Source organism: Atractosteus spatula, chromosome 24, assembly GCF_055471065.1.
Source record: "Atractosteus spatula isolate fAtrSpa1 chromosome 24, fAtrSpa1.hap1, whole genome shotgun sequence".
NCBI classification, from domain to species: Eukaryota; Metazoa; Chordata; class Actinopteri; order Semionotiformes; family Lepisosteidae; genus Atractosteus; species Atractosteus spatula.
Genome location: NC_142729.1, coordinates 9280810 through 9307462, shown reverse-complemented (window position 1 = coordinate 9307462; position 26653 = coordinate 9280810). Strand labels below are relative to the sequence as shown.

Sequence of the window (26653 nt, the reverse complement as noted above, 5' to 3'; positions counted from 1 at the left end):
AGAGAGACACTGAACACCTAATTTAATGTGTATGGGGAGTGTGCTCTCCAGTGGAACGACATTCTTCTGTTCTTCTTGATAACTGCCAGTTGAAGGTTCAGGGGGAGATGCATGGCTCTGTCCTCTTCCTCAGTTATTCAGTTATCTCTCTATTTAAACCTCACTCAAATGCTCAGGGTGGTGAGTGGGGGGTGATTAAAGCTCACATCTCCGACCTCAGGTTCCAGTGCCACCTTGACCCCTTCTGGGGAGGATCATACAAGGAGAGTCAGAGGAGAACCCCATACACACTAGCTCAGAAGCTCCCCTGCTTTCCCACTGGTCTATCTTATCACTAATCCTCCTCTTCTCTCAGTCCCCTGAGGAATCAGCTCCCAGTTGTGAGGCTGTGACTCTTAGAGCAACTTTCTCCCACACAGAGGACACTTTCTGTCCTGCTTCAGCTCTGTGCAGCACTCTGATCACCCAATTTAGCTAGGAGTTGAAATGAGCATTAATTCATTGGTTTGGGCCGGGGGGGGAGGGGTACATGTTGAATCAGTAGCAGATCTGGTCTCATAAGCTTTGGGGATTAACATGACCTATTGACCTCTTCAACCTGACCAGTAAGAGGAAGACTATTCTGGGTAAGGTTGACACGCATACACACATGATGTCCTTCAGCATGGTGAACAGCAAATATCTGGGCCTGTACTGTTGGGATTTATCATTCTAAGGTAATAGAATTCAATTCAGAATTTCATTTTCTGATCTTCATTTAGAATAACACTACAGATGAATGTGTCTGTCTGCTGATTTTTATTCTGAGATGTTAGTGACTTAATTGAGCTACAGTATCTCCACCTTTTTAAGAGCCTATATCAATGGAAAAGGTTTTCTTCAATTAAGGGTGTGTAAGTGAGCAATATATTCACACAAGATGGAGGCTGTTTTCCAAACTACATTCCCCAGAAGGCTGTGGGGAATGATCTGCCATCCTCAGTCACCTGAATGGTTGGTGCAAGACAACTGGACAATTTAGAAACCTGGATGTGAAGGCTTCCAGTAATGGTCATTATATGCAGTCTGGGGATAAAGATCAGATCCATTGTTTTTCAGGTTGCTTAAAAATGTAAGCTCCCTCTTTCTCTTTCTTTCTCTAACCTTGGTCCAATAAAATCAATAGTACCATAGGTCACCTGTACACTGGGAACACCTGTATGTGTTTAATGAATCGCACAAGTGAAAGAACTTCTGTCCTTGTGAAGTGAAACTATTGTTTCCAAAATAATCTATAACTTAGAGTAACAACTACTAATCACGAATTAATGAGTCAAAGAAATTGATGCATATGTTTACAAAGAAAGTGGAATATGGTAATATTAATGGTTATATAAATATATTCTATTTAGATCCTTAAATTAATATCATTATTAATTTCCTTAGTTACACAATTCCATATTATATTTCCTATTAAGTGGATTCTAAAAAGTAAGATTCTAAAAATTGCAGTTTTTTACTGCAATAACAACAGCAAGTACTCACAGAAAACATTATAGCTTTTTATAAAATATATCAATTCAATATAGTCAGAACGAGCACTTTAAAACTTTTCCAAAATAACCACAATAAGTTAAAGAATATGATGCATAAAATGTTTATGAAGAAAGTGGAATACTGTTGTGTATTTTTTTTTATTTTAGCTACCATTACCAGCCATATGCAGTATGTACAGTATAATATATTTATATCCCTAAAATTAATAAAGCACGGTGAGGAATGGAAGGGATGGAGAACAGGGGGCAGTGCCGACAGTGAATCTAGGTGCAAGGGGGGAACTCTAGCAAACAAGTCGAGAAAACAGTCCGATGTAGAATATCTGGGGCGCAGTCCAAAATCCTTGAAAACAGGAACATGGAACATGGAACAAGGAGATTAAAATGATGAGGCCATGCGCTCTGAGGCCATGCGCTCTGAGCCCTGGACGCCATTAGGAAGCCTATGCCTTCAAGCCGCGGACATAGGGCAACTTGATGCTAGGCGGGCCTCCTAGCATCGGTCTTCCAACGCAGAGACCTGAGCTTCCAGAGCACCTGGTTTAAATAATACAGTGAATCCAGAGACAGGTGTCCTTGATAATGAAACAAAACACAAAAAGGGTCGAAGTGCCCTCTAGAGGAGGGATGACAATCGTGACTGTCAATCATCTTTGGCCAGAGAATCACATGCTGTGGTAAAGTGCAGTCCCTGTACCTCGTTACAGTATTTTAAAGCATGAAAGTGGGATAGAAAGTGTGCTAGGGTGGTAGGGAATCCCCAGGACCATTAATGCCTACTTTCCCATCCCTCCACCGGTACCCTTATCTCAATGACAGACTCATTTCCCTCTAATCCTCTCTATTCATTGAGGTTTCGACCTCACACCTCTTTTCACCTCTCTCAACTTCGTACCAGTTGAGTGCCCACTCTACCTCTCTCCTGCTCCCACATCCTCTCCACTCCCAGCTTTTGTTTTCCTACGCTATATCAGCTGGTGACTTTCCTCACTTTCTCATATCTGAAGAAGGCTCCACAGCCAAAAGATGTCCCTTTTCTTCTCTTTTCACCATGAAATAAACCTTTACTTGTTCCTTTGCAGCCTATGGATGCTGACACAGCTACCTACTGTAACAGAAGCCAGTCCAGGCTCCTGTGAAGCGTAGTTCAGGACCCTATGCAGATGTTATAATCTAGAAGTGGAGAATGAGGCCAGGCGCTCCAAGCCCCAGACTCACATGGTCAGGGTGCCATGGTGAAGCCGATGCTGTTGGGTCGCTCCTGCACCCGCTGGTAGGCGGGCTTCCGGGCGTCCATCTCCCAGTGCTGAGCCAGGAATAGCGAGAGCGTTTGGCTTAAATAATGACTGACAAAACAAGGGGCAGGTGCATGAAATAAAGTAAAATATGAAAGGGTCAGAACGCCCTTAAGAGGAGGGATGACAATCGTCACACCTACTTGAACAATTTTTTCCCAATTGTCCCTCTTGGAAAGAAGAAGCAAGAACACCCCACAGTCCACTCTCCCCAGTCTCTTTACTGGAAATCCTCCCGCAGGCCCTGCTCCACTCTGTGTTGTCAGTACCGACGCTGCAGCCCCATTCTGCCCCCAGGAAATCGAAGTTCCAGCACAGGGCCTCAGTTCTGGCACTAAGGCTTTTCCTGTGGTCTTGCAAAAAACAGCTTCTTGTGCTCTGCCCATCATGCATAGAGGTACGTGAGAGAAAGAGAGTCCTATATCCATTCAAGTCAGTCTGTATGATATTTTCTTCCAGCCTCTCCCATTCTGTGGGGGCTTGGATTTTCTCAGTCAGGGCCAGTTCATTTCTCAGTTGTGTCCAGTTCATTACAGGAGGATGTTCAGTGTAATAATCAGTGCTGTTTGAAAACTGACGGATTCTCAGGTGTCCTGTCACTCCTTGGTTTCCTTTTCTGCTTTCCCTGTCCCTCAGGTCTGGGCTCAACTGGATCAGCACCACCTCACCTTTCCCCTTGTCAATTTTAATTATTTTTCAAACTATTTATTATAAAAATATATTAATTTGTTGACTATACGATCATATTATTAGTTATATTATTGTCGCATTACAGCCTATACGTTTTGTAAATATAAAATAAACTAATAGTCTGAAATGAGAAGGTATATATTATATTACAGAGTCCATGGTGCAAGAGTCTGTTACACTGTTGAGCCCCATTCTCCTGCTGTAGGAGACCCAGTCTTCTGGAGGAGCAGAGCTCTTTGCTGTCTGGAAAATGGGGCTGTACAGCTCTGAGCCCTCAAGTGACTGTGATCACATCTAGGCAGGGAGAAAATTGCACTCAAGACAGTTAACAGCTACTTTCCTTTTTGGTTAAAATCACTGGTTACTCACAAAAGAAAATCACACATATTAAACTCCATCTCATTACAGTAAATTTAATGTTGAAATTCACAATTGTTTATTGCAAATAAGTATGATTTAAAACAATAAGAACGAATTACATTTCTAAAAGCTCACAAAATTTACCTTTCATTTAGTAAAACTTTATTATTTTATGATACTAAGATGAAGATGAGATGAAGAGGAGATGAAGGTGAGGTTGGAGAGAGATCTGGAACTGAAGAGAAGGTCGGGGTCAAGGTTAGATCTCTTCAAGAGGAGAGAAACAGCAGCTGTTCTGAGCTGAGAGACACAGCTCCTGTCTCAGGGGAGTTATTAATTAGGTCAAATCAATTCAAATCAAAGTTTATTTTTCAAAATTTAATCAAAGTTTATTTATCAAATGCACAACAATACAGCGTGCAGCAGAAATGTCTTTCCTGAGAGCTAACAAAAATCACAAGAATCACAAAACTCACAAAATTAAGGTTACGAAAATAAGGTTACATAATATTGGATAATAATGTAATAGAAATTGAATAGAACTCAATATGAATAGAGCTGCTATGTGTCCACGGTGTATGCTATATATTATGTCCAAGTAGTGTAGTATGGTGAATACAATGAAAACTGTATGTCCATGTAGCCATTATGAGTGATTTGCTAAAGGAGCTTAAGGTTGGCTGTTTAGCAGTCTTATTGCCTGGTGGTAGAAGCTGTTCTGTAATCTGTTGGATTTTGACTGAATGCTTGGTACCATTTACCAGACAGTAGGAGAGAAAACAGTTTGTGACTGGGATGACTGGGGTCCTTGATAATGGCCATGGCCTTCTTAAGACATCTAGCTGAGTAGATATCCTGGACGTTTGGTAGCTCACAGCCGGTAATGAGCTGCGCTGACTTCACCACTCTCTGCAGTGCTTTGCGATTGCAGACGGAGCAGTTTCCATACCAGGCAGTGATGCAACAAGTCAGAATGCTCTCAGTAATGCACCTGTAGAAGTTGGTCTGGATATGTGGCAGCATGCCAAACATCTTTAGCCTACAGAAAAAGAATAGGCACTGCCGTGCTGTTTTGACCATGGTGTTGGTGTGGTGGGTCCAGGTTAAGTCCTCTGAGATGTTAGCTCCCAGGAACTTAAAACAGCTGACCCTCTCCACTGCAGATAGGTGTGTGATCTCCTCCCTGGTGTTTCCTATAGTCCACAATCATCTCCTTAGTCTTACTGATGTTCAGAAAGAGGTTGTTCTCCTGGCACCATGCTACCAGGGTTTCAGCCTCCTGTGATAAACTGAAACAGGACAGGTGAGCAGGGTTTGAACAGAGGCATAAGAACAGGATGCAGGGAGCATGAAAGTGTTTTCATCTTAGAAATAATGGCCAACAGTGCAACAGAAGAGACCCTGCAGCTTGAAAAAGGAATGGTATCTGAAGCAAGAGTTTCAGTGCTGTTGAAGCGTCATGATGATGGACATCATGAGTTGATGTAGATTGTTGTCTGATAATGGAACCTGTATCCTTAAAAAGTGAAGGAAACTATTGCACCTGTAACTTCCAGTGATTCTGTCAGTATCAATGCATTTAGTCCTTATCCTGTGTGATGGTTTCCTCTCCCTGAATCAAAAGTCATCATATGCAGACAGTGAGGCAGGAAACAATTAACAAGAACTGAAGAACACACTGGTTGCCCAGATATAATGTCATTATCACACATTAAGGATGGGCATGTGGAGGAGTGAGGGGCTGCTGAATGAGTTTGGATCAGACCTTGGGCAGAGTGGGGCAGGAAAAGAAACAATGAAATGCATACTGAGAGTTCTCAAATGACACTAGCTTCCTCCTGATAACCAACTGGAACAACAGCTCCTGACAGAGACAGGGGCTCTTTGAGGAGGACTGACTAACCAAAAGGGGTGAAAAGACCTGAAGATGAACAATGAGGTGCTCTATCTTCCTCTCACAAGCCCCTCGACACAACATGGAAAAAACAAAGGAACAGTGGTTTTAAAATACCGGTGAAATTTGATAGGTGATTCTTAATATTAATGAGCTCCAAAGAAATGGACTGCAGGGAAATGCACAACCTCCAGCTTCCTGGGTGACGAGCGCCATATTGCTTGCAGTACACAACTGTGCTCATCTCAACATTGCACTTCTTAACTGTCAGATATTTGGTTAAATTTTTTTTTTCAAATTTAAAGGATTTAAGATGTGACTTATTAGTGTCATTTATAAAACAACATTTTACATATTTATTTGTTAAAATAATTTACATTAAATGTTGGGAAAGGGTTGTGAAATTGTTCTGAAATGTTCTTACAAACGACACCCATTCTAGGTTGTTCAAATTTAGTTTGTGTAGTCTGGTGAATTGGGTGAATTCTGCTTCACAGGAAGGATCAAGAGATCAAAATACATCCATACCCATTCATACTTGAACTGTAAATACTGAAAATGTAGTAACAGTGTAAAGAATAAAGAGATTTTTAAATGATTTACGGTCAAACTATAAATAGTACAGCATCTTTTTTAACAGTGGAGCTTTGAATGCAGCAGGAATGAAGAAAGAAACGCAACCCTGACAGATTGCACCTGTTTTCCCAGATCAGGGATTTTCTAACTGTCTGTGACAGGATTTGTACATAGGAAGGAGCTTTGCATACCTGTGCTGCCTCACTGCTCCAAACACTTTAAGACTCACAGTGTGGATCAGTCACCGTTCAGCCCTTTCAGAGTCACTGACACACACAGGACAATGATGCCACTGATTCTACTGCTGGGGACATTGGGGCTCTTTTCTCAAGGTAAGGATTAAAGCTGATTCTTGCATTCTTTGATTAGGATTATTCAGATTATTCTTATCAAATAAAATGTATTGATAATGTAGTTAAAATTATAACAAATGTTTTTTTCTGGTATAATAATACATAAATGTTGATAACAATAAATTATTATTTAACTCTAATTTATAACTATTTAATTTCCAGAGTCCAGTGGGCAGCTCCGTCGTGATCAGCTGTACAACCAGCAACAATGTTACCAGTGGTTACAGCGCCCTGCACTGGTACCTGCAGAAACCTGGTCAGGCTCCACAGCTCCTGGTTTATACTGCAACAAACAGCGTCTGGGGTTCCTGATTGATGTAGTGGCAGTGGGTCTGGAACAGCCTTTACACTGACAATCACTGGAGTCCAGGCTGAAGATGCAGGAGACTATTACTGTCAGCAGGACTATAACTTCCCTTTCACACAGTGATACATATCTGTACAAAAAAAACCTTCAGCTCTACAGAAGGACTGAGGCTGAGAACAGCTGCAGAGCTGCTACAGTTGAACTGATCTGAAGAATGATTATTTAAATTATTAAATATATCTCATGTAAGTCTTCTAAAGACATTTTTCTTAAATAGCAATGTGGATGGATGCTATTAACTCAACATTGTTATGAAAGATTGAATCGTTAAATTGTTGGATTTTAACTAGAATTAGCATGTAGTTGTCAAATCAAGAAGAATGTCAGTCACTTAGTGTTTGTTACAGTATGTGTATAGAATTAAAATAAATAGTAAAATTTGATTTAATTAATCTGTATAAATAACCATTGAATCATCAATTTTCAGAGCAGTAAAATGTTTAACAATGAGACGAACTGCTTCAGAAAATCTGTCTCACTTCTGAGGGTAACATTGACCTTTTACCTCAGAGGGACAGGAAGAGAAGTAGTACAAACAGTATAGAAGCAGTCCCTTTAGTTACAGAGACACATTCTCTATCAAGAGCAAAGCTCTCCCAAGACAATACTGATGCTCTTTCAAAGTGCCGCTCCACCACCTTCAAACGTAACTGCTCAAAGCGATGGGGTCAAGACAATTTTTCTCTCATTACAATTTCAAAAATGAAGAAAAGAAGAAGAAGGATTTCAAATAATGCATTGTATTGCATTTACAGGATGTAGCACTTTCCATTCCAAGGACTATAATGAACCACAGGAAAGACACAAAATCTCATCTTCAAATGCAGAGAATGTCTACAACAATGAGAGGAGACACACTGTGCCCTCTTTACTCAGAGAGGAAGAGGTTTGTTGAGCCAGTTCCAGAGGTATATAATAATACTGAATATTTGACAAAAGAATAAACAGAGCACTTTAAATAAAAAGGGGAAAAATAACATGACATTATCAAGGAAAGAAGAAACTGCTCACCTCCCACGGTTGCCAGGGGTGACCAGAGACCTGAGCCTCCTACCAGCCCTGTGTGAACAAGGTCTGGCTGCATCTCTGTCAGACCAGCTGCCTTCCAGATAGGCAGACAATCTACTGGCCAGTCTTCCTATTGAGCTGGCTGTTTAAGGCTGATTTCTCCCTGGATCGGTGCTCTGACATTGAGCTCATAGAGCTGTAAGGCACCTGCTTCACTTCCTTCTGAAAGATGACTTTCTTTTTTCCTTCACTTCTAACACACACTGATCCAGTGGAGACTCACCTCTTTGCAGACACTCTCTCGCCAGCCTATCCTGAAGTCTTCTCTCCACTGGCCCAGCCATCTGTAACTCCCGGGCGGATTCTCTTCAGTTTCCTGAGTGGACACAAGATCTCTCCTGAAGCTCAGCTTTAGAGAAAGAACAGGGAAATTACTGATGGAGATGATGATCTTTCTGCTTCTCTTCCTCTTATCCTACAAAAGCAAATAATAAAAACTATTTCTCTCCAGAAATTAGGGGGTTTTCTGAGCATCATGCAAACTGTTTTTTTTAAATCTCCGACACATATCTGACAATAGATCTGATGGCACAGGAGCAAACAGATATACAGTATATTAATAAGACGATTATATTATACACAGCAATTACTACAACTACAGGTAGCTATTTACAAACAGTGAGTTCCCGAGTCCTATAAACCTGCACCCCAAAAAAAGTCTCAAAGACTAGATCTTCCTTCCTAAAACATGAATTCACACAAGAGAATGGGAACTAAATTATATGTATTATACATAATATAATATATAATTATAAGTAATATTGCATATTATAGAATCTGATTCTAAGACAATGAGAAACAGGATGTCCCCCACGGTTCAGCTTTAGAGGAACAGCAGGGAGACGGGTGATGATGAGGAGGAAGTCTCTTCTTCTCTCCCTTCTTGTCTCTTTCTCTTTAAACTGACTGTTCCTTTGCTCTTCCCTGTATTTACGCTCCTGGATCAACCAGCTCCCTAAGAATCATCAATTCTTTAATAATTGACAATAATATTTATTTTATATAATGCCTTTTAGCTTCCATCTCAGAGTGCTTTACAGGAAAAGAGAAGAAAACAAAGTAAAAGAGATAGGAGGATAGTAACTCAGACAGGTACCGAGGTGCCAGGTTACGTAGAGCCTTATAGGTGAGCATGAGGACTTTGAAGTTGACAGGAAGCCAATGCAAGGACTCCAGGACAGGAGTAAGGTCATCACTTGTACGCAGCCTCGGGATTCTGGCTGTTGAATTCTGGACATATTAGATACTCCAAAGAGTAGGACATTGCAGTATTCAATTCTGGGAAAGACACACGTGTTAATCATAATTGATAGAAGGTGTCGAGAAGCATGACTTCAGTCTTGTCATGGCTGAAATGTAAAGACCTTTGAGACATCCAGGATTTTATCTCAGAATTTTAATTAGAGAGTACAGGGACATCTCTATCAATGTCAGTGAACTTCTTCGACCTTAGTCAATTATGTGGAGCACCTTTTTATCATGTGTCATCTCTCATGTTTATATGCCCCTCCTAACCCAAAGAAAACTACACTGATACAGCAAAAAGTCACTTTGATCTCAATCTTCCAAGTAAAGCAGTCATCTCTGACACATCAAGAATTGATGCACTGGACAGTACTATATACCCTTTTTCTTCCTTTGGGTTTAAAAGTGCCTTTATTCTGATGTGATTGTCTTTTAGTTTCTTTTAGAAAATTAGTTTTTCCTTTGATTTAATGACTCTGTCAGGTGAAGAACATAGTTTAAGTGATATATACTGTAGATACAATAAGCACCAGGAAAAAAGACAATTTAACTTGCAACAAACTGCCTAAATAGGCTAAAAGCCCACCACTCAACTGTAGCCTTTCGCATGTTCTTGTGTTCTTTTCCGAATGTATGTATCTTCCACAATTAAAATTCAGATGTACAGTAGGCATACGGTAGCTAAGGAGTCCATTTACCAGCTATGGCACAATCTCAAAATTCAGACCTGGGCTTTCCTTAAAACAGCACTAAGCCCCTTTAAGAAAGAACCCTTTCAGCTCTTTAACCTGCTCAAATTACATAACTCCCTATTGAGTTACCATATAGATAAATTAAAAAGAAACAGACAAACAATCAGCTTGTTAGGATAGACTCTGGGTCCCTGCAACCCTGTATTGGATAAAATGGTTTGATGGATAAACAGTTATCAGGTTCTTCTGAAATATCAAGACTGACCACAACATTAAACATACAGCAACACTGGTGATTTTAATAACCAGAGATATACAACTAGAAGTGCTACTTTCATGCACAAATCCCAGTGATTAAAGAATTAAATATTCATTTTATCACAGTCCTGCCACAGTTTAATTCCTGACCATTTGAATCAGAGTTTTAACACTGGACCTCTGACACACGGATAAAAGCTCATTTCTTTGTCTCTGTCTCCCCCTACAGGTGTTTCCTGTAGCAACATGTCAAATAGCCTGTCTTCTCTTTGTCAAGAAACCTCAGTGCATTTACAGTCACTCTTAGGGCTGCAGTGAGATGTTCCTTTCACAGTCCTCACCTGTTTGTGCATAATAATATCTTCTACTGTTACAAATTCAATAACTTAAAATGTTTCACCAGATTCTCTGAGCTTTTTCTTCACCCTAAATAATTGTCAGGAATATGTATTGTATTTCCACTTCTTTGCAGTTAAAATCACACTTTGCCACCACAGAGCAGGATGATGCGCTGAGGCAGAACAGACAGACAAAATACAGATTCATTGAATTTGTGATTCAAGATACAGCTTTCTGACATTATTATTCAAATGGACATCCCACATGCAAATTGATTAGACCATGTCTTCCTGCTTTGCATAAAAGGGATCATGAAACCATTATATCTGAAGACTTGTCCCCATTCTGACAACGTTTGTTCAAATCAGTAGAAAACATCAGCCATGGTGTCGGTTGTTTCAGTTGCCTGGATCATTTTATTCTACTCTATTGGTGAGTCAGAAAAATCCTTTTTCTGGTTTTATATTTTCACGTAAAATGTATTACTATAATATCTAGAGCTGTCTAATACAGATTGTTTCTGTGTTGTTTCTGCAGGGACTGAGGGTCAGGTCACCATGACTCAGACTCCAGCCACAGTCTCAGTGTCTCCTGGGCAGGATGTCAGTCTCCAGTGCAGTGCAAGTCAAGACATTGGCTGGAGTTTAGCCTGGTACCAGCTCAAGCCTGGACACAGTCCTAAACTGCTGATTAAAGCTGGGGATTAGAGATTCGATGGGGTTCCCACTCGTTTCAGTGACAGCAGATCGGGAACTGTCTTCACCATCAACATCACTGCTGAAGATGCAGGAGATTATTACCGTCAGCAGGGACACAGCACACGTTTCACACACTGATACACGTTCGTACAAAAACCTCACTCAGCTCTACAGGAGCTGCTCTGGCTCATCAACAGGAATCACAAAGGACTGAGGCTGCGAACACAGAGATACATGGAGCAGCAGAGTTCTACCCTCTTGACATGTCTCCTGCCATTGACTCCTGGTAAACAACTTTACAAATTTATGCTCAAAACTGGACAACCATTTTAATTTGTTTACCTTCCTACCTTAGAACCAGGATATTTACCCAAAAGTCTCTGTACAGTAGAGAGAGCAACAGAAGATGGGGAGAACACACATGCTCATATAATGTCAGCTGCTGCATGTGTATCTCAATGGCAGTGCAGAGCTCTGTAACCCCACGGTGCAAATACTGAACCCTGATCACGACTCCAGACCAGACTTTGGGTTCTTTGCTCCTTGTGTCTGGAGGACAATGTGGGAAGAAATCACAACAGACCTGCAAGATCAAATAGGAATATATAACACTGAAAAAAAAATTTCCTTTTCCACACTCCACGGAGTATGCTATTGTATTTTGCATTCTAGATATTTTTTCAAGAAAAAAGTCATTCTGGCCCCGGGTTTACATTGAGGAAAAGTGGGATTATTGCTGACTTCTGAACACAGCATTCTTGCATACTGTATGACTGAAGTGCTTTTATTGTTGCTTTAAGATGTGTTTTGTTAATGAGGTCAAGTGTGATCTTCTGAGAAAAGACTCATGCATTGAAGAAAACCGCCTATCCATCTCTCTGCTTTTTGCTGGTAAACATATTGGCTCTTTCATTTTCAAACATCTCAATATGTACAGTATCACAGAGGCACCAACTAAGGGGATTAGTTAAGGAAGAGAGCACATGTAATAAACAACTCTTTAATGTTGAAGAGGAGTCAGAGAGGACAGAATCTGTATACGAACACTGCAGATTTTTAAATGAGTTGTTTACTGTCTGTCTTCTCTACACTAAGAGTATCTAGTGTATCTAGCGTGAAGCTGGCTTGTGTCAAGTCTTGGTCTCTCTTGGGGATAAAAAAATATTGTTTTATGGATGATACTGTCTGTTTTGTAATTACCATTCTCCACCAGATTTTTTAAAATGTAATTACATAGGAGATACAAATGAGCAGCCAGTGACGTCATCAGTGACTGTCTCCCTTCATGACTATGGCAGAATCGAATCACCTGGAGACTCTGGGCGCCTGGGGTTAGTTTATAACCCCGCCCATTCCAGGTGCTCTTCAGTGTAAATATTCAGGCCTGACAGAGTGTGGGGTGTTTCTGATACTGAGCCCCTGGAGCTTTGTCTCTGTGTTTATTCCCGAGCCCCGCTTCACTTTCTTGCTGTTACGCCACGTCCCCGGAGGACTTGTCGTTCCACCTCGCATTCCAGTACTGTTCCTAATTAGTCAGTTAACCTCTGACTATTTAAAACTGCTTTACTCAGATCTCCCTGCTCAGTATTGGGTTTATCCTGGCTAGAGCTACTCTTTCTAAATCTCTGTGACTCTCTTTTTCGGATATTGGCTTCCTGATCCTGGTTCATCTCCCGCCTACATCTCCTGGTTTCGGTTTTTGACTTTCTTTGTTTGTTCTGGTTTTGACTCTCGGCTTCCTCATGGTTTTCGGCTCCACTTCTATTTTGGTGCTTCTGCCCGGCTCGACTACCTACCGCTTACGGACCTTGGCTTGATCACTCGACAACGTCTCTGGATATCGTTCAGGATTCTTCATAGGGTCCACACTACCTTTCTTTAACACTCGCCTTGTCAGCCTACTGTGTTTCGACCTCCTGCTTTGCCTCCGGGCTGTGTTCCGAGATCTCCCCTCTGCTTTGTCTTTGTGTCTCACAGCTTCTACCCTGGCTTTTTCCTTGGACTGAACCTCGCACTGTCTCCCAGTCAGCCCCTTGTGCTTGGCTACACTGCCTCCCCAGTTGCAACCATTACTTGTGACTCCAGACTGAGTTCACCTCTCTCATCCAGCTGCCTGCTCCCCATTCCCAGAGTGCACGTTCCCTGCTCCTCCAGACCCAGTAACCCACTTCCCTGTGTGCTGCTTGCAGGCTCCCAGACTCAGCTGCCTGTTGTCCTGGATTTCCCTCTGAGTCCTATCTCAGCAGCATGAGTTTCTTCCTCTTTGTCTTTTCTCTAAGAGAGAAAATTTGCTTTTCCTTTCTCTTCTTTTGGATGCTTGGATCCCCATTTTATTCTTTGGTTTGGTCTGTTTTGGGCTTTCAGATAGGAAACAAAAAGAGGAAAATGAAAGAGAGAACTCTTAAGAGAAGTATCGGAAGACTCTGCAATGTCTAGAACCCTCTCTTCTAGGTTGCCATTTATGCAGATGACCAGGGCCCCATGCACTCTCTCTGCTCCATTTGCTTTGTCACCTGCTCCCCTGTGCACTCCATGATTGATAGTCCACAGGCTGATATCTGGTGTGTTCTGGGCTGTTTATACATAGCTCAGTAATAAAAGAGTTAAAGAGCAGGAAAAACAATGTCTTAAGCCAGCTATCAGAATTCTGCACATCATTTGAACATGATTGTCATACCTGACTTCCCCAACTTCCACAGCAACACTAACTATGGGAGAAAGCTTTCCTAGAAGATTTGGAAGGAGCAGGAGAGGAGTGCTAGTGTCATTCATGCCTTTTTTACCTCTGCTCCTCCAGAGGAGGGTGCCAGTCCTAACCCTAGGTCATTGGCTTTCAAATCACATCACGCTTCAGCCCCTTACTCATTCATAACTGAGCTTCAGGTCCCATTCTCTGTGTGCACACTCTATGATGGCCCTGAACAATGACCAGGATTACTCAGCCCATTACAGATGCTCTTCAGTATAAATATTCTGACCTGAGAGAGCTTGGAGCTCTGTTATTGCATTTGACACTGAGCCCCTTGAGATCCATCTCCATGCTTATTCCCAAGGTCCACTTTGCTTTCTTGCCTTGTCAGCATGCTGTGCTTCGACCTCCTGATTTGTCTCTGGACTGTGTTCCCAGATCTCCCCTCAGGGAACAGACCCTGTGTGTCTCTTGGCTTCAGCCCTGGCTTTTAACGTGACTGAACCTCGTCCTGTCTACTGATCAACCCTTGTGCTTGACTACAGCACCTCCCCAGTGACCCCCACTTGTTTCGTATTATGACCTCAGACTGTGGTTACCAGCATCCTGCAGGTCTACCAATCAACCATGACCCAGGAAATTCCATGTGAACTGTGACCTATGGCTGACCTGAGAGCAGAACCTGACACAACATGATCTTCTGATGAAACTGTCAAGATCCTTCCTAGAATGTGTGCTGGACGTCACCCAGTTGGATCAACTTCAACACCATGACTGGATAGCTGGTTATAGACCCACAATCCCATGGGGTTAGAGGGTTTGTTACAACCTGATGGGTCATAATGACTGTGCAGTAGCTCCTTTTAATTTTACTTTCACCTGAGAAAAATCTGAAACTGAAAGCATTTTTTTGTGATGCTCGGTCAGGAAGAATCTCCATTTCTTTGTCTCTCATTTGTCATCAATGTTTGGGCTCTTGTGCAGAAGCCAGGTGTTTGGTGTCTCTAACCCTACTGGCTGCCTCACACACCTGCTGAAAGGGAGCCCGTGTGTAAATTGGGCGGATTGCCCTCTAACACAAGATCAGGCTGCGGGTGTTAAAAGTGAAAGTCTGGGAGGATGAAAGGCACTGGAGTGTATCGCTCTGTTAAGCTCATGCAGTTCCCCCAGTGCAGCACGAGGCAGCCTGTGAGACAGAGCTGGGGGAGATGAGCAGGGTTTCAGCTCAGGGCAGAGGAGAGGCAGGTGAAGACAGCGACCATCTGGCTGTGTGGTTTCTCTCTCTGCTGCTGCCCTGAAACTGACTCAGTCTGCTGCTCTATGATTGTAATCGCACTCTTCTCCTGTGATTGTCTCTTTACTGCTGTTCTGTTATTGTCGTTCTGCCTTCGTTCTGTGGTTCTGCCAAAAGCAAAACAGACTGAATTAAACTTACAGTTTCAAATCTAATTTACAGGTAATTTAAAACAAATTAAGCTGGATTTCACAGGCTTGTGAGTATTATCTGTGAAATATCATGTTGGCACTGAATGTGATTACTTCTTTCTCACTTTTTGCTAAAATGTGAAATGAACTAACACATACTGTATGGAAGTGTCAATGCCAAGTGATTGTATAAAGTGTGTCTATTGTGAGGAGGCATGTTCAGCATATCGTATTGTATATTAAATAAACATTGTGTATCATATATCATATATTTCTGGTTTATAGAAAAATCAGCACTTTGTAATAAGCTAAAGATTTTATCAGATTTTATTTTTGGAATTTAAAGGTTTCTTAGATGAGAATTAACTTTTGTTTTTCTTTATTTTAAAAGTATAATATATATCTGACTATATTGCAAATTTGACCTCACAGCTCTCTGGTCCTGGGATGCCTTCTGTATGGAGTCTGGATGTTCTCACTCTGATCAAGCAGGATTTTTCCTTGTGCTCCAGTTTCTTCTCATCTTCCAGAGCCCAGCTTAAAAGCTTTTTAAGATCTCATCCAATTGGTCATCTTCTCCTCAGAGCTATCAGTATCCAAAAAATAGAGGATCTCGTCCAGCTTCAGAACAATCAGCTGATCCCTGTGGCAGTATCATGTATCATATCATATCAATCAGCTGTATCATCAGCCCAAACAAGAAGGGTATGGAAACACATATCCTCTAGGTTTCTGTGCAACGTTCACAGAGACTTAGTCTGGAGTGTTGTCCACCAGTGCTGACCAGTATGAACCTTCTTGTACCACAAGGGTCTCACTACCAGCCCTTGCTGTGTTAGAGGCTGCAGTGAGGAAGAGACTGTGACCCATCTCCTCTGGTCTTTCATTTTGCTAAGGCTTTCTGGGCCCAGTTTCAGGACTGAATACATTCCTTTCACTTCACTTTTCCCTGACCACTGTTTTCGTTATGTACAGCATCTCTCCTGTCAAACTACCCTCCGACGTGTGACGCCAGTTGATAATATCATTAATAATATCATTAGTTGATCCAGCCCTTTGTTAAAAAGATCTGCTTGATTTTTCATCAACTAAGTGGATGAAGTGTTTATTCCAAATACTTCTTCTGTAAAGCAGTGCTTGCTATTCCTGGTCTTAAAGCTGCTTCCTCTTAACTCCCACTTGTATCCATGGATCTTTTTAGTACCTGAGCTTGAAGTAGCCTGTTGGATTCATTTTGATTTATATCATTCAGAATTGTGAACACATCTGTCAAGCCCCCACCCCCACATGATCAGATCTTCCATCTGAGACTGAAGAGATGAAATTATTTTTTCCTTTCACACATTGAATTGATTTATTTATGCTTTTATGAACACAGTATTCAAAATTCAAAAAGGTTGTAGAAGTGTGAGGGATCATTGTAGCTCAAATTTCCCTCAGTTCCTATGTGAAATGTATCTTTATTTAGTTATATCTGGTTCTCCCTCTCCACTCGTCGCTGCCCCGTGCTGAGAGACGATGTGCCTCTTCTCTCCATCCTCACTCCATGTTGCTTTTCTCCCAGGTGACACTCAGCCCTCGCTGACAGTCCTGCCCCCCTCCAGCATGGAGCTGTCAGAGAAGAAGTCGGCCACTCCGCTGGGTCTGGCCAGCAGGGGCATCCTGTCCAGCTGGAGCCTGTAGTGGACAGTGGACGGCCCCTTCAGGACCAGCGGGGTCACCAAGACCCCCGGCCTCCTGGACGCCACTGGCCTGTACAGCTGGAGCAGCACCCTGACACTGTCAGAGTGGTCCTCAGTGGGCACTGTGGTCTGTGAGGCCACCCACAGCTCATAGACTCCCGTCTCATTACCCCTGAAGAAATCCGAGTGTACAGAATAGCCCAGCCCGGATTCCCAGCTTCATTCCCAGATTAGAACTACAGATAGTGGTGTTTATCTATAACCTGTGTGTACTGTGATTCAGAAGCAGAAAGCTCTCACCCCCTCGCCTGTGTGGCCCTTCGTCTTGAGCCAGTGAGCTGCTTGTGTTAGAGCCCTCTCAGAGCTCTGCTCATGTCTGAGTGTGGAAATGGTCTGTTGCTGCTAGTGACACAACAATCAGAGTAATAAAGAGTTTTTGGATCATGAGCATCAATGTTCTGAGTATTATTGACAAACATTTTGTCTCATATTAGACTCCTGTAGCTAACCTGACAGAGTTACTTATGATTTATTCTTCAAGACAAACAGGGTCACCATTCATCTACTGCTGGGGATCATTTTTACACAGTGTGCCAATGAATGGAGTTTAGAACGAAAGTTCAGGAGGGATGACAAGAGCCAAGTTCAATCAGACTCAGCTGTCAGTAATTCAAAATCACCTCTGACGTCACTTCCTCACCTAAAACAGTATAAATACTGTATGTGATCCCCTTATCTCCCTCTCATACATCTTTTAACATCCCTCCTCCACACCATCTCTACCTCTGCAGCTGCTCCTTGGTCACTCCTCACTCTGCAGGGGGTCCCTGCCTCCCTGTCTTCTGGCCAAAAGGACCAGGACGGTGAAGCCAAATTTTCACTGAACACTCCAGAAACCTTCTTGGATGTTATTCCCTGTAGATATTCCCTTGTGTGTGTGCCCTGTGGTAAAGTTGGCTATGATACACACTCACACTCGGCTCATCCCAGATTGAAGACTGACCCTCCGAGCAGCAGATTAAAAACTAGTTGCTGTCAAATACGGGCTACTACCTATTAATGCAAATCATTTTAGGTTAGTGGATCACTAACCTCTTGGGATAGTAGATCAGTAGATCTAGTAGATCAGTAGATCAGTAGATAGTACTGTAGATCAGGAATCCGTCATTTACATGTACATGATAAAAGCTCTTCCTTTAGCCAGTTTTAAAGAATGATATGTGTTTTTGAAATTTGATTGTGTCTGATGTTCTTCAGTGTGTTCTACAGCATTGACCCCAGACTATACCCCAATTTGCAATGTGACTCAATGGTTCTGAGCACTGTTTTGTTCCTTTTGTATGAGGTCATTACAAGCACCTGAATGAATAAAACGTCGCAATATTCACAGATACCCTGAAAAATACACACACCTGTCTTAACAAAATTGCAGTGAAAGAGGTGCCAGACAATATTTTTAGAGCAGCAAACAAAACATCAGCTTTGCTATATAATTGTGAAATCTATCTAGATTTTTCACATTCTTTGTTTTTTTTGTAACACTGAGTTTTTTATAATAAATAATAAATAAACTAAATAATAATTCCATGTAAAGTTTCCATGTGAGAAAAAATGTAGTTTTTCACCACATCATGCTGTACATCACTACACAGTATGCACACAATGGAAGAGCAAGCCTTTTACAATCTCTCCTCCAAAAACAGGCAGCATCAATTGAAGTTCATGGACAATGGCTCTGCAGTCTAATATGTAATCTTGCTGTTTTAGATAGTGAGGATGCCTGAATGGCTTTTTACTGTTTGTAATCTGTGGTGCATTTTATTATTGTTATTTCAACTGTAGCCATAGTCAACAACCCATGTTAACACCTGTGTGTGCAATGCACCAGTGAACATACAATTTAAGAAGGGATTCGATGTGCACAGTTTCTGTGCTCTTGAAACACTGGGACTGGGCAGGAAGGCTGCAGGACTGTAAGATATATATTAATTGGTAAACCAGGCAGAAACCAGGGGGATCTGTTGGGAGAATCTTCTAGGATCACTTCAGTACTCCAGCCTTACAAAGGCTGCTTGTGTTCTTCATGGCTCTTACTCACTTCACAAGGGGAATGTTGTTTTGTTGGTGGTGTGTTAGGATAGGAAATGGAAACAAAGAGCATGCCTAGTCAAGGCAAGATCTGAATGAAATGTAGAAAGACACTGACCATGACATGGAGGAGAAATCTTTTGAAAGAGTTTTAATGGATTATGGATCATATTGATAATCCAACCAGCAGTTTCTTTTATTACTGAAGTCATCATTAGGATCAAGGATATTTATCACTTGCCAAGAGCAATATTGTCTCTTGTGCCCTAGAAGAATTGAATGAATTCTTTGTTTATCCGGGATGAGGAATTAAAGGCCATTTCCTGACTCATTAACTTTGGAAGTGGGACACATCATCAGATAAATACAAAGAGAGACATCATCATGGAGTCTTGGAGATCCAGCTTGATTTGGTCTTTGTGTCAAATGAAATGAGTCTTTGACACATGGCTTCTGTCCAATCCATGCTGGACAGAGTGAGCAGCACACAAGACAGGAGCAGACACTGGGCTAAAATTGTTTCTAAGAGTACAACAAGAATGCTGGACACATTCCATAAATCAGGGAGTGACCTTTTGCTTTAGAACTTCTAATGAATCCTGAAGGATATTACAAAAAATGACTGAATGATCCTGAAACTCCTTGGTCCAACGTCCATTCCTGATTGTATTTCATGGGAATAACTTACATTGGCTGGAAACTGCATTTTTTACCTGAAATCAATGTTTCATATTTGGAATGTGTGGTCTTTGGATGTTTTTTAAAAACATTCTGAAGAATTATTATTTTTATTGGACTGGGGATTTATCTTGGAATACATTTCATCACAATCCCGAGGAAAGAGATGAATGTATGTTTATTGTACGTAAGTCACATGTGAGTCAAGAATAGTCTGTGATCATAAATGACCTCCAGAAGTTATACAATCTACTAAAACTTCAGCAGTGCATCTGGTGGATATACTGTGCTGCACAGATTGTACATTACAAATGCTTCTGTCAGCAAAGACAAATTAAACAACCTTGATTTATACATATACCCAGATACCTTTAATTTACAGTTTACATTCAGGTCTCAGGTTCAGGCAGGATGTCTTTCTTTAGTGATATTTGACTTAAATGCAACAGCAGACTGGCTTTCAAAGTGAACAGTTTGCTCCAGTCTTCTGAACTCTAAATAAACTCCAACTTTTCTTCTCTTAAAAGTGGTCATAAATTCAATAATACTTTGTTCTATTTTAATTGTTATTTGCTACATTTAACGTGTATGATGTCTTTTAAAAAATGAGGATAACATTTAGCTGTGAAACAGAAACCTATGAAAGTCTCTCTGTAGGTGTCCTGCACTTCATCCATACTTGAATCCTTAAGATAGTGATAGCCCTCATCTTTTGTCCTTGAAAATGAAGTGCATTTAAAAATGTGATAAAGACAAATAACATGTTATAATTGCAAAGCTTAAAGAAAAGTATTATTGGCAGAAAGCAGTGTGTTGAAGAGCAGGGTCTGCTCTCTGCAGCTGCAGGAGGTTTTTGTACAGCGTCTCTATGGCAGGGAAGCACTGTGGCACACTTTCGGACAAGGCACCAAGGTGGTGGTAAAATGTAAGTGACTTCTCTTCTTTTATTCAACTCTGCAGGCTTGTTTGTCTGTTCAAATGTTTTTATGATGTTTTAACTGTGATCCAGTGTGCTTTGTGCCTCCCAATCTTGGTCATTCTTAACTGATCTTGGGTGATCCAGTCTTCTGGGCTGGTTCATGAAATTAATGCTGATTCTTTCACAGGGAAAAAAAGCTTTCACACACTAACCCTCTTTGTAAAACCCTCTTTGTAAATATAGAGTTTGAGAGTTGTTTTGGGCACCTAATTAGAGAAATAAAAGAGGAAAAACTCAAACTTAGTATATTCATTTCTAAAAGAGGTATTTTAAACTCATCTGAACTGCAACACAGTAATATCACCATTAACAAAAAGTAAGGTATTAAAGTATAGTGAGTACATAGAGCAGGCAGTGCACTGGAGAGCTGGGTGCTCTCTCTGGAGGTTTTTGTACAGCCTCTCTATGGTAATAAAACACTGTGGTGGACTTTCGGGCAAGGAACCAAGGTGGTGGTGAAATGTAAGTGACTTCTCTTCTTTCTCTCAACTCAGCAGGTTTTTCTTGTCTTTTCAAATGTTTTTATGATGTTTTAACTGTGATCCAGTGTGCTTTGTGCCTCCTTATCTTGGTCATTCTTAACTGATGTACAGAACAGAATATTTATGGTTGAGGAGGGAAATCTTGAAGGGACAGTAGCTGCTTCAGTTGAGCTTCTTCTGCTGGATTTTCCTCTCTCATGATCCTAAACGATCTTGGGTGACCCAGTCACCTGGGCTGGATCATGAAATTAATGCTGATTCTTTCACAGGGAAAAGAAGCTTTCACACAAATTTTCATTGTTAAGAGATCTAAATGTACAGTTTAATTCACGCTCTTAATTATAGAAACAAAAGAGGAAAGACTCAAACTCAACATGTTCACTTACAAAAGAGGTATTTTGAAGCAGCACAGTAATATCACCATTAACTAAACTGAGATATTAAGTTTTGGAATCCAAGTGATCATAGAGCAGGCAGTGCACTGGAGAGCTGGGTGCTCTCTCAGGAGGTTTTTGTGCAGCCTCTCTATGGTAATAAAACACTGTGGTGGACTTTCGGACAAGGAACCAAGGTGGTGGTGAAATGTAAGTGACTCAGCAGAGTTGGAAGTCCTGGAATTTTTACATTTCAGCAGTATAGAATCTTTCATTTCTCATTGAGCCAGACTGTGCTTTTACATTATACTTTAGAACATGTGTTCTTTTGAATCAGTGTCCTATGCGACATGTTCAGCTGTAATAATCACAATCAGCTGTGCGCTGTGTTCAGGTTGGCTTTCAAAGTCTTATTCTTCAGTGAACAGTTTGCTCCAGTCTTCTGAACCCTAAATAAACCCTAGCTTTTCTTCTCTTAATTGTGGTCATCAAATCAAAAATACGTTTGTTCTTTTTTTAATGATGTTTAAACAGGTAAGAATATTTCCACTCAAAGTGTCAGTTACTGGAATCTGTTTTATTGTTTTCTTATCCTTGTATTTTGTGCCAGGTCGCTAAAAGTAAGTCAAGGTCAGGCACTTCACTTACAAACTTTAATTTTCTATGCATTCTAAAAACAAACTGACAAAACTCCACTAGTACTGCTGCTTCTAATTCTATTGAATTCCTATTGCCAGACCGATTTGATATAAAGACTGCAGTTTTATCACTTCTCTTAACGTTCAGGCAGGACTGGTGAAGACAACTGTTTTTTTTTTCTTTTATTGTATTTGCTTAACAGAGAAAAGCAAAACCTCTTTAGGCTCTGAAGTGTAGTTTTTAAATATGTTTAAAAGGATATGCTGGACAGTTTTGAGTTTCTTCAGAAGTAAAGCTATTTTTCAATACTGATCTGTAGGCAACATAATCTAACCAAACAGGAGGCTGCTGTCTCTGTTGAGAGTGAGGTTAACTGGCATTTTAAAATTCACCCCAGTTGAGAAGTATGGTTTTCTAAAGATACTGCTGCTTTCTCCATAGACAGAGACATGATTTAAAAAAATAAAATCTCAAAATTTAATTTCTACTATTTTTAGTAACATCAGAATATAGTCGGAATTTACAAATCATCATCATTATTTTCAATATTAAATTAAATTAATTTCAGTTGATTAATCATCTTTTTTATAGTAGCAATTAAAAAAAATAATGATGTTGATATAAGTATAAAGCCCTACAGTATATTCATATTTTTTGAAAACTTAATCATGGACAAACTGCTGGTAAGTCTTTTATAAATTATATTTTATAAATATAGAAATCGATTACTTCTAATGTACAGATCAGCACAGGATCAAAAGCTTTGAAGTTATTTAATGAATCTTGTGAAGGTATTTGAACTTAAATCTTCAGGTTTTGTTGCAGCTGCTTCTTCAGACACATCTTCCTCTGCTGAGCTGCTCAGTAAAGCATGAAGTGGAACACAGATGACAGAACCAGTGCAGTTGTTTTTTTTAGTAATGCCTAATGATAATATTAAACTTCAATTTACATAGACACTTTAAAAATCATCTTAAAGTGCGTATACATTGCAAGTATGTTATGTTTACACAATTCTTGTCACAAGTTGTAACAAATGAAAATTATTCTGTCTCAGCTAACAATTACTGTACCTCCACTGCTGAAGTTTAGTTTACAGCGCAGAGAACTGACACTTACAGTATAATGTTTAATAAGATCCTGTGAAGTAATATGTGCTGAAGATATATTAATACATGTTGTCTTTAAGTTTAGAAGATTCTGCATTGGCTTATTTCAAAATAAGTATTTCATGAAGACAATCCTAGTAAAATAATAACTATTTGTTGATTCTGAATTTCAGCAGCAGGTGGAATGGAGAGTTAGTTCACTTGGTGGCTCTGTTTAAGTTTCAGTGAACTCATTGGAAACTGGGCTGGTTGACTCTGCAGACCTGTTCTCTCTGTATCAGAGGTGAACAGGCTGCTCAGGGTCACAGCTTGGAGTCCAGGCTGCTCCAGGACACCTGGTGCAGAGAACTCAGGCACCATGATTCCAGTGACAAGTCATCAGAACCTCAGAAAGGCTCTAAACAAGCAGATACCTGTCCTGCTCACTAGGCTACTTGTAGCACATTTATCTGAGGATGTCAAGGGGCTTCCTTGAAAGCATTCTCATTGATAATATGTGTAACTTTAAAATGTATGTATTGATATTAATTATTGGGTTTTAAAACTATAGAGTTTTAAAACTAAGTTGCAAAATGCGGTGTGTGTTGGTGCAAAGTTAGTGAGGCTCAGTCTCCTGACACCAGTCCTGACTCTCTGCCCTGCTCTGTCTCGCTCTCTCCTAGCTGGCGCCACCGTGAAGCCCACAGTGTCACTGTTCCCCCCGTCCCCCAGTGAGCTGTCCACCAACTCGGCCACACTGCTCTGCCTACTCAGCGGCTACTCCCCAGAGGGGGCCAGTGTGGAGTGGACGGTGGACGGCTCCAAAGTGACCAGCGGGGTCCTGACCAGCGCCGAGGAGGGGAGGGATGGCAAGTTCAGCCGCAGCAGCTCCCTGAAGCTGAGCAAGGCCGAGTGGGAGGCCAAGGAGGAGTACGTGTGCACGGTGACCCACGACAACTCGCCGGCCTCCTACAGCGTCCGCAGGAGTCAGTGCGCGGGCGCCGCGGCGTGATGCTGTCCTGGGAGAAGAGGGGAAGAGCCGCCCTCCCCTCGGCCCCAGTGTGTCTGCAGATCCTGTCGAGCCATGCAGCAGCTCAGTAGCCTCGCATGTTAGTCTCAGCCTCCGGCCGTCACTAGAGCTTGTCTGGCAACTGGTGTGTGTTTGTGTAGTCTAGGACATATTTCATTGTTTGTTTCGCTCTAGATGTTCAAATAAAATATTGAAGTCAGAATCTGGAGTTGTGTCACTTTGTGTGCGTTTGAATTTCTGAAAAGGAATATAAGATCTCCGGGGTGAGAAAGGCCCCAGTTTGACCCTGTAGCACAGAGGCAGAGAACAAGAGCCTCCATATCAAAGACAGTTGGCAGCTCTTAACTGAAAGACAGGGGGTCAAAGCCAGTGAGGGGAAACCGTCTTCTTATTATAATAAAAAGAGTAATAATTTTATTGATTTACCTGACATCTTCATCAAAGATCCCCCAAAATTAAAGAACTGAAAATATTATACATGTTAATATAATAATAATAATAATAATAATAATAAAAAAACGTTATTTTATATAACGCCTTTAAAGGTGGCTTCTCAAAGCGCTTTACAGAATAACAACAATAAAAAGAATACACAAGATAAAACACAATTACAATACACAGGAGAGACAGTGGATGGTGGTACTAAGTATAATAGGAGCAGAGGGGTAAAGAATGGAACAAGCTGAGTAAAGGCTCTTCTAAAGAAGGTTTTGAGTCTGGATTTTAAGGAGTTTAGGGAAGGTGACTCTCTGATATCCTTGGGGAGAGAGGATATCATGTATTATCATACAGTACATGATAATACAGTATATAATATATAATATCTATAACATATACTGTAACATATAATATATAATATATTATGATATGTAGACTGGGTGGGTTAAAAAATCTCCTGTCATGGGTTATTATCAAACAATTCAGTGACTAAAAGCAATGCAGCTTAAGGGACAGAGACTTCAGTGAAACCACAGACCAGCTCGATGCAGAGTCAAGACAGCAGGGCCCTGAAGAGGCTGGAGACACGCAAGTGTGTCTGGGGATCTGGCTCCTCCTCAGGGGTGGACAACCAGCAGTACTGGTGGCTGGAGAGCGAAGAGAAGCAACAGCTGGACATGAACAGAGAGGATGAGGAAGAATTAGAGATTATATACAGTGTATATTATATGTGTACTGAGTACTGACACTGTGAAATGTTTCACATTACTCTGAATTGCAAACTCAGCACTGACACACCAGGATCTACAGTACCACAGTGTTATCAAATTAACAATTGTTTTTCCTGCATACTGACAAAAAGAGTCGGTACACAGGAGCCATTTTGTGCTTGTCCTGCCGTTACTTGTCCTGTTTCTAATCTTTCATAGTTTGTATACATTCTGAAACATGCCTTTGCATTTCACATGTATAATCTTTTATCTAGTAGTGATGTTTACACACCCTGTGAATATATATCAACAGCATACATGTATCACATATAATGTGTGATAAAAATCAGAATAAGGAATATGGTCTTATAATATGGTCAGGCTAGCTCCTTGAAGAGTCTGACAGCAGGGCCCTGAGGAGGCTGGAGATACCCAGGAGTTTCCAACAGCAGGCCAGTTGGCTCATCTTGCTTATTTGGCAGTTTAGTAGCAAATTTGATCTAACATTTTACCCAGACTTTTCTTAAAGGTGCCCAGAGCTTGAGACTCATCCACCTGGGTGATATACTGTATTCTAAATACCCAGAACACGTTCGTTACAGCATCAGTTTTCATTTTTCATCCTGTATTATTTCCATTTTAGTTCCAGTTATGACTCTGCATCCTTGTTTGACTCCTGAGTGTGTAAAAGAGCCTGTATGTTGAATCTGTCTATAGCCCATTATAGTTTATATATCTGGAACAAATCTCTCAATTTCCTCTGTTCTAGTCAGATGACTAGAATTTGTCTGTATACAGGTATAACTGTATATGACTTGGGCTTGTCTGTACAGTATATGACAATCCACTGAAACTAGGATTTATTATTGTTGCTCTTCATTTAACTCTTTCTCAGACTCTTCCTGCTCTGTACTCAGTTTGCTTTATTGATTCCCTACATTGTCTGGATGAAGACATAGAACAATCATCCAGATCTCTTTT

At 40.9% G+C, this 26653-nt stretch overlaps 1 pseudogene and 1 gene segment (V, D, J or C); both read left to right on the top strand.

Annotated features, from left to right (window-relative positions):
• LOC148815865 (Ig kappa chain V region Mem5-like) overlaps positions 1-26653 on the top strand; it is a 364398-nt gene that overhangs the window by 196948 nt on the left and 140797 nt on the right.
• LOC148815867 (immunoglobulin kappa light chain-like) lies at positions 2768-24726 on the top strand (annotated as a pseudogene). The gene is made up of 8 exons (XR_016086027.1): positions 2768-2808; positions 3726-3798; positions 6866-6959; positions 11210-11473; positions 17049-17148; positions 17191-17293; positions 21310-21373; positions 24178-24726. The product of XR_016086027.1 is annotated as an immunoglobulin kappa light chain-like (transcript).